An 8,933-nucleotide genomic window follows, 5' to 3' on the forward strand; every position below is an offset into this window, starting at 1 on the left:
TGTCCCCATATGGGCCATCTAAATGATGCAGAATTTTTGCTCCTTAGTCCAGCTAAAGCCAGGTTTTTGTGTCATGACCAGAAAAAATTAGGCATGTGGATACATTGAAGGGTGAGGAGAGCAGAAAGAAAACACTCAGCAAAGTGAGAGGGAGTCCTGCCAATGGGATCCCACCTTACAGATTGGATACCAGCCGCCACACACTAGCTGAAGAGGCCTGGCTCTTCCCCCTGCACAAGGCCTGAACTTCCCATGGCTCCACCCCATCCTCCATCTGCAGGGGAGTCCCCAGTCCATTCTAGGCATGCGCAGACAAGACCTTGGGTAGGATTTCTCATCTGAACAAAAGCTTCTGATACAAATACTTGTTGGATGGGTCAGAGATCCTCAGGGGACTCCCCTTATCAGCCTCCTCCATCTGTCAGTATGATGAAACCTGTCCTTCTTTTCAGATCGGTCTCATTTTCAGATGAACTGTCACGGTATTACAGTGCTTGTGTGCAAGTTGCTCTTACTTTACCTGATAATGGTCCTAAAGCACCAAGGTACTGATACTGGCATATTGTTACAATAATTTTATTTTATTACTGGTCATTGTTGTTAGTCTCTTGCTATGTGTAATTTACAAATTAAACTTTATCATAGGTATGTAAATATAGGAAAAAACATAGTGTATTATAAGGCTCAGTCCTATCCGCGGTTTCAGGAATCCACTGCGGGTTTTTGAACATATCCTCCACAGCTAAGAAGGAGCCTCTGTATAAAGTCATGTCTAGGAAGTCCTCCTAGCAGTTCCCTATCTTCACATTCCATGTGTTTTGCTTGCCATGGGCAGCTCCTAGCCAATCAAGTCCTCTTAAGCCATTTCAGATTGTATTCTTCGAATAACGAAATGGCTCCTTCATATGGTGTTGGGGGTGGGAGCTAGAGGGAGATGATATGTTACACACATCTTCATGGCACAGAAACAGTAAAAGACACCATCTTACTAGATAATTTAAGCCAGGACATCTTCAATCTGAAAACCAAACTCTGACCTGGACATGAGTCCGGAATCTATCAGTATATCCTACAACACTCAGAAAAGGGCATTTAATTTTTTTTCAATTTTTATTACAGGTTCAGGGGGTACATATGCATGTCTGTTACAAAGGTATATTGGGTGATGCTGAGATGCAAATGTAAAAGAATTCAATCAGTTTTATTTAATTTTAAAGTTCTATTTTTTAAAAGTTTCATATATCTAAGTGGATTTTCCATTTACTTCATAAAGTGTTACTTTATTACGTAATTCAAGTTTTAAAAAATAATACAGAATAAAATGTGTAAAAGAAAATGTGAGACCCCCCCCCCCCACCGCCCCCACCAGCCAGAGCATCCCAATCCCCAGCTGCAGCTGTGGAGTGAAGCCCTGTTGACTTGATTCCCAGGTAGTTTCTGTGCATATACAAGTTGCTTTGTTGTGTTGTGTTTTTAAAGAAATGAAAACATACTGTACATAATGTTCTACAGCATATTTCACCTTCAAGCACTAGATAAAAGCCGAAGGGAAATCAGGAGAAAGAAAGGTACACTATCTTTACAATACAGACGCTGCCACATCTGCCAGCCTCCCCTCGAGACCTGCAAGGCAATCAGGCAATGATGAGGCTGCTGAAGACAAAATCCAGATAAATACCATGGGTTTTTAAGAGGCCTGAAATCACTGGTTCTGGGTAGAAATTTCTGCTGAATTGGTCAATGATGAAATCAAAAGCTGAACGACTGTTAGGAGAATGAGAGTGGGTGTGTGATCCCAAGAATGTTGATATGCATCGTTTTCTTCTGTCTTTTCTTGTCTTAGACTCTTGTGTAAAACTCTGCTAGTACACTGGAAGACTCTAGCATTTTAAAACTAGCTGAATTTGAGTTGCTCCTCATGGACACCAATGCTGCAAGGTTGCTGATTTGGGGATAAATCTCTCTCTAGCAGCTTCTGACCTCCTCGGAGCCTTCTGTCTCTCTCCCCTCTCACTCTCAGTCCCCTGCTCTGAGGGCCCTCCTGCCCAGAACTGTCACTCATCCCACAATCCTTGCAGCTCTGTTGCCATGACAGACACAGCCTCAAAAGGGCTCTTAGAGAAAGAGTAGTAGCATTGGGGGAACCTGAGATTGATGAATTGGAAGGCACAAACCCCAGCTAGAGATCTGCAGTTTACCAGCTAGGTGAGGCCGAAGAGCTGGCTATGCTCCCTTAACCTTCCTTTCACCAGCTGTAACATGGGAATAATACCACCTTCTCTAAGTGCAAGGATGTCATAAACTCCAAATGAGTAAAATGTACTAAAATGTTATTTCTTATTGCAGCAACAAACTGGGAGTGAATTGACAGCCCCCAGAAAGTATCCTCAGGGATGTTCTGGTCTGGCAGCTGGGATGGGAACGTACTAGCCAAACTTGAACTCAGCCTCAAGTCCCATGTCTTCAGAGCCAGCAACCGCCTGATGAGTCATGCCTGCTGAATTGCACAGCTTCTCTGCCTGCTGCAAGCTTCAAAAAAGGCCCCAGGCTCCCTTTTCCTACAAGACATTTCCTGAAGCTTCCTGGTTTCCAGGATTTCATACCATTCCGCTTCCCCTGCGCCCCAGTTTTTATGCTCACAGAGTTCTTAACAAGCACATTGAAAAGGAGAGTTGGACACAGTGTTTGTGACCCTTTGTTTCCCAGTGAGAGTGCCTAGGGAAGGGATGACACATCAGGACACCCGCTTTGCTCAGGCCCTGCTCAGACACCTTCTCTGATCTAGTCTCCCAGACTGTGATGATTGCATGTTCCAAGGGAGAACACCTGGACCAGGGGAAAGGATGGTGCCACAACAGGGCACTAGCCCTGGAAATGGGAAAAGCTCTTATTACTCCTAGGAAGAAAGGGTTCAAATCACAAGCCCTATCAGAAGGACAATTTTGCTAGGGGAACTTAAGAATCACAGAGTATAGTTTGCCTAAAAATGGGCAGTGTCCCCCTTCAAATGCACGTATGAATCACAGCTCACTTTGCTTGTTACACATTTTTCAAATAAAAAATCCGTTACCTGTTTTGGATCTCTCCCATACCCCTAACTTCACTGAGGCTGCTCCATCTCTTAAGTGGCTTCAAGTGAAAGAAGAAGAAAGCTCTACCTGGGAAGCAGAGTCCAAGAGGTTTGCTCTCTGTCCAGAGCTCACCTTTAGTTACAATGTTTTTGCCATGAGGCCTGCATCCCCTGCGGTCTGCCTCTCCATGCTTCCTAGCTCTTCAGTGCTGCTGTGGCTGTTCCCAACCTCAATACTTGGTCCCAGTGACAAATTCCAAATACCTCTTCGGTCTGTCTTTCACCATTCTCCCTCACCACAGACCAGGGGCCAGCCCACTGAAAGGCACCCTCCCACCATGCCCTTTTACTGGTTTGTGTTTTGCATGTGCCATTCCTTCTCTCTGTTTCTTCTTCTCTCTGCAGGGAAATGATCCTCTTTCTTCAGGGCACACTCAAGTCACCTCCTCCATTTAGCCTTTCTGCACAAGCTTCATTATTCCGATTTCCCCATAAGTGTTCTTTTCTAATAGCCCATGGACTTGTCAGTCAGTGTTATTATTCTTTTTTGTTGTTTGTTTGTTTTTTGAGACAGGGTCTCACTCTGTCATATGGGCTGGAGTACAGTGGCGCCATCTCAGCTCACTGCAACCTCCATCTCGTGGGTTCAAGCGATTCTCATGTCTCAGCCTCCCGAGTAGCTGGGACTACAGGTGCCTGCCACCACACCCGGCTGATTTTTGTATTTTTTGTAGAGATGGGATTTTGCCATGCTGGCCAGGCTGGTCTCAAACTCCGGACCTTGAGTGATTCACCCACCTCAGCCTCTCAAAGTGCTGGGATTACAGGTGTGAGCCACCGTGGCCAGTGTTACCGTTCTTATAGCTCCTAATTCCTCACTTATCTCAATTTCTTGTTGTAGCTATCCTAGAGCAGTCCCTAACATACACCATAAACATGGAATGGCGGCTGTATCACAGTGGGTTGAAGGGGGCCCACAAATGGTCACACCCAATCCTCCTCAGTGAGATCTTTGACTATAATTTCTAGATGTCTTTGTGACAGGCAGAGTGACTGCCACTTAATAAACCCCCAATGAATGTGTGCTGAAAAAGTGAAAGAAATAAGGGAGTTTCTGTGTATAAATGTGGCAGGGAGCCCCCAAGCCATGTGCATATTTTAAATCAAACAGTCAGATAAAATGATCAATTGTTTCTCTTATGGCTCATTATTCTTGATTGACTTGTTTGCCTCATCTATCACTGGGGCTCTCCCTAGGCTAAATTGTCTGTGCTTTTCATGTTTGATCGTTTGGCTCTAGAAATCCAAGCTATAGTCCTTAAAGTTTGATTTTGTTAAATGGAATACTGTGCAATTCAGCAAATACATTAAATATCATCATCAGTGGATAAAGTAAATAATGTTAATATGAAAATTTAATCAATAACTTCCTTGGCTAATATAAATATATACACATGAGTAGTAGATTGACTCTTCTTCTAGGCTTAATTAGCATCCTTGCATAAATAAGTAGTCATGGCTCAATGGGTTGAAAAATCTAATGTTCTTGAAACTAAAATTTTTACACAATGATGTTTATTTATAAAAAATATTGAACGTTGTCTTAGAAAGTTATAGAGTTTTAAGGTATCTATTATCTTGAATTGCAAACTTTTAATTAATGGAAAAAATAAAGTGTATATTTAATTTCTGCTCCAAAGACAATAATTTATTCCCCAACAATTTTTAATTATTTATTAAATATTTAGTTTATATATTTTAAGAATAATACTTGCTGTGACTTGAATGTGTTCCCAAAAGTTCATGTGTTGGAAATTTGTTCCTCAACACAGCAGTGTTGGGAGTTGGGGCCTGGTGGGAGGTGTTTGGGTGACGGGGCATTTGCCCTTATGAGTGGATTAAAGTCATTATCTCAGGAGTAGGTTCAGTATCTCAGACGTGGGTTCTTAATAAAAGGACAAGTTCAGCCCTTTCATTACCCACCATGGGATGACTTAGCAGGAAGGCCCTTATCTAATGCCAGCCCCTCAATCTCGGACTTCCAGAACTATAAACCAAATATGTTTCTGTTAATTATAAATTACCTAGCCTGTGGAACTCTATTACATCAGTACAAAAACGTGAAGACAATACTGTTTATTAAATAACAGAGACTATGACTTTCAAAGAAATTAAATACAACAGAAACCTCCAGTATTTGAAGGCTTCATTATTTATGAAAAAATATTTTCAAAACATTAATAAAAAATAAAGTTATAAAGCCATTACATTTAAGGATGAGCCAAATGGAATACATATTTTGTAGATAAACAACAGTTGAATACTGACACATGCAAATAGCATAGCCTAAAAGTATGTAAATTCAAATAATCTATATGCTAATAATAGTAAGGCAACCAAATGCATAATAATAATGGGTTATATTTGGGGCTTATTTGGACTCAGGAGAATTAGATTATGTTGTACGCTACAAACATGACCATTGCCAAGTTATAGCTTTCCTTGAACTCAGTTTTCACATATGCAAAATTTATAATTTTCTCATTTCTGTTTCAGCTCTGAACTTCTATAAATCAATTTACATAATTTGCCCTGCCATTAAAGATATTTACACTGCAATATCAGTAGACCTCTTTTATCTCATTATAAATATTTACTAATGTCATTAAAAATACATTCATTCATTGATGCAGCAGATATGCATTGAGTGCTTGCTGTATTTCAGGCACTTTGCAGTCACTGCAGATGTGTAAAACAAACAAAAGTCCTTCCCTCATGGAAGGACTTACATTCTAGTGTGTGAGCAGATTATAAGTAAATAAGTGTCATGCACAGTGACTACATGTGGCCATAGAATACATGGCTATAGAAGTGTCAGGGAAAAACAGGTAGGAAAAGGGACAGGGCATGTTGGAGTAGGGTGTTAAACAGGGCAGAGAGGGAGGGTCTCACTGAAGTGTCTTTCTGATTTAACAGTGTTTTGCACATTGATTTCAATGCCTGTGCAATTCTAGGACCAGATGTCAATTTCATAAGGTAGGGCATGACCCTTCATTCGTCACGGTCACACGGCTGTTCCCATGGGTGTCCATTCTTCACTCCGGGGCGAAGAGTAGTGCACACTCACCGCAAGCTTCACCAACACACTTCAAAATATCCTTGCCAAAGTCTACGAATTCCTACTTTCCTTGGTTGGCTGGAAATTAAAATAGAAATGGGCCAATTTTGATTATTTGGGGCTTTCCTCATTATAAAATATTTAAATAAAACACCTTTTTAAATATCATATATATGATTCTTCCTATTTCTGCTGTTACTTTCCAAAGAACAAAGCATGTGTGTTGATGTGGTCTGATATTTTGATTTTTTTTATGTTATTGCTGCAGAAAAGCAAAAAATAATAGAGACACTCAGGATATGCACACCTCCTGAAAATAAGCTGTATTTAGCAAAATTTCCTAAGTAAGAAAGCATATCACTATGATCTTTTAACTCTCCCTTTCCCGGTGATCTTCAGTGTTTCGCTTCATTAAATTCAAAGAAGCTTTAGAAAACCCCGAGCTTCAGGTTCCCTCCCTGCCTTTGGAGACAAAAAATATGTTTTTTGTTTCGTATTTTAAAAGTTAGTTTCAGACAGCTGATAGCTTTCTGTTTCTTGGAGAAAACACAGTCATCTTACATGGTGATATTCTGTCCTCTTACATGTTCACAGTTCCCACAGAGTCTGCCGTGATTCCTCACACCAATACGGATGCAGGGGAAGACAGAAGTTCTTGGAGGCAATCCACCCAGATCTTCCCTTCATGTGAGGAGACAGCTGTTCCTCAAGACCAAACAATACCAGGGCAGCAAGATCCAAACAACTTCTGGGGACTAGGTGGAAATTCTACCATGTGTGACCTGGAGCTGGGGAAAGAAATGAGGGCTGCCTGGCCTGCCGCTGCGTGAGGAGGGCTGCCAGCCTCAGAGCTTCAGGTCCTCCTCTAGAGACTTCCAGCCCTCCGCCTGCTGTTGACAGGAAGATAGTTCATGAAACAGCTCAGGTATGGTCTACATCCACCACATACGCTGGCTCTTGGGAAAGTTGTCATTTTTAGAGTCTCTGAAGATAATCCAATTACACTGTGTTCAGATGAAAAAATGATCACTGTTCTTTCATGATTATTGGTCTTCAAGAAGTTGTTGTTATTATAAATAACTGAATCACCATTGAAGAAATCTGCCCACAGAATAAAATTCAGATTATCACTGCAAAGTCATCCTTTAAGAATACTGCTAATACTTTTCTTTCTCTCTAATCAAGTCAGCTCTATATTTGGAAACAATATTTCAAAAGCTTGGAGACATGTATATTCATTTCCAAACCTGTAATACTTTTCTCACTTTCTGAAAATCTCTGGAGTAGGAGTGTAGGAAGAAAATAAATGGAGATTAAACGTAAGCATAGGTAATACTCCAATGGGAGGGAAAATTCACATTTCATGTGACATCATAGAGAGAACAGAATGGTTAAAAAGAGAGAGAACAATTTATCTGAGAAATGATGTCAAAGAGCTACTTGCGAAAGTAAGCGTATTGATATATAAGAAGTTGCATCTATTAACCAGTTGGTGGCAATTTAAACCCTCTGGAGGGGTGAAGCTGATAGACTGTTATGAGATAAAGGGGTAGAAGAACCAGCAAGAGCATCAGTAGATTGCTTCAGGAGGGCCTGCTGGGTGAGTAACAGGAAGCAGGTCAGCGGATGATGGAGAAATCAAATGGACACAGTGTCATACTTGCAAAACTGAGAAGAACCACATTACATGTCAATATGAGATTGTGGTATGGACAGCAGATAAAAATACTCTGATTATTGGTGATGGGCAAGCTAGACCTCGTGCATTTTAATAAGCTGTTTTTTCTTGCACAAATGCTTTTTAAAAAAATATAGTAACTGGGTCTCCAAAGGGGGAAAAAAAGATTGTATTTTCACAGTGATTGTGTTGCTTGTGAATAATATGATTTTCCCCTGCATCTTTTCTTGACTTCAATCTCATCCACCTTCTAAATATAAAAAGGACATCCTCTGATATTGTTAGAAAAGGTTACAGATGTTTTTCTCACTAATGTTCAGGCTGTGTTTAAAAGAAACAAAATGTAAAGAGAAAGTAGAGTTTAATGTAGATGACATGGGCTGTCTAGGCTGCCCAAAACCCTTGCCCTGGGTGTGCACCTCACAGTAGCCTCTAGCTGGGTTCCACACCAGGCTACAGAATAAAGCATGAAGTGCTAAGAAGAGACTATATAATACTAACAGCTCAAGGTTTATCAGAAGACATAGCCATTAACCAATTATTTTCCTAAACCTTAGTTATTTGTTGAGCACCTAATATGCTCTAGGCTTGCAGTAACAACAGAAAGAAGAAAATCTGTATATATATACCTATTTTGATATTCATCTATCTAGCCATCATCTATCCAGGTAGAGAGACAGAATAGATAAATCATGTATAAGTGTGTGTGTCTATGTATGTGTCATCTATCTCTACTGATTGATCTATTTGTATCTTTATCTCTGTCACACACATCTATTATCTATATCTACTTATCCATTTTCCTCATCTCTTTATCTCTCTAATCTATCATCTATCTATATCTGTTGATCCATCTCTATCTTCATCTCTATCTCTCTCACACGTACATCTATTTTCTATATCTTCCTATTAATCTATCCATCCACATCTCTGTATCTATTTGTCTATCTATCTATTTTGTATGCATTGGCAGACTCTTTTGAGCCAGGCACTGTGAGAAATACAATAGGTACTGAGAAAAAAGCCCCTGCCCTCAAGAGGCACTCAGGGTCTCATTTGACAGAGCT

The sequence above is a fragment of the Piliocolobus tephrosceles genome, unplaced genomic scaffold, assembly GCF_002776525.5.
Source record: "Piliocolobus tephrosceles isolate RC106 unplaced genomic scaffold, ASM277652v3 unscaffolded_41224, whole genome shotgun sequence".
Classification (NCBI taxonomy): Eukaryota; Metazoa; Chordata; class Mammalia; order Primates; family Cercopithecidae; genus Piliocolobus; species Piliocolobus tephrosceles.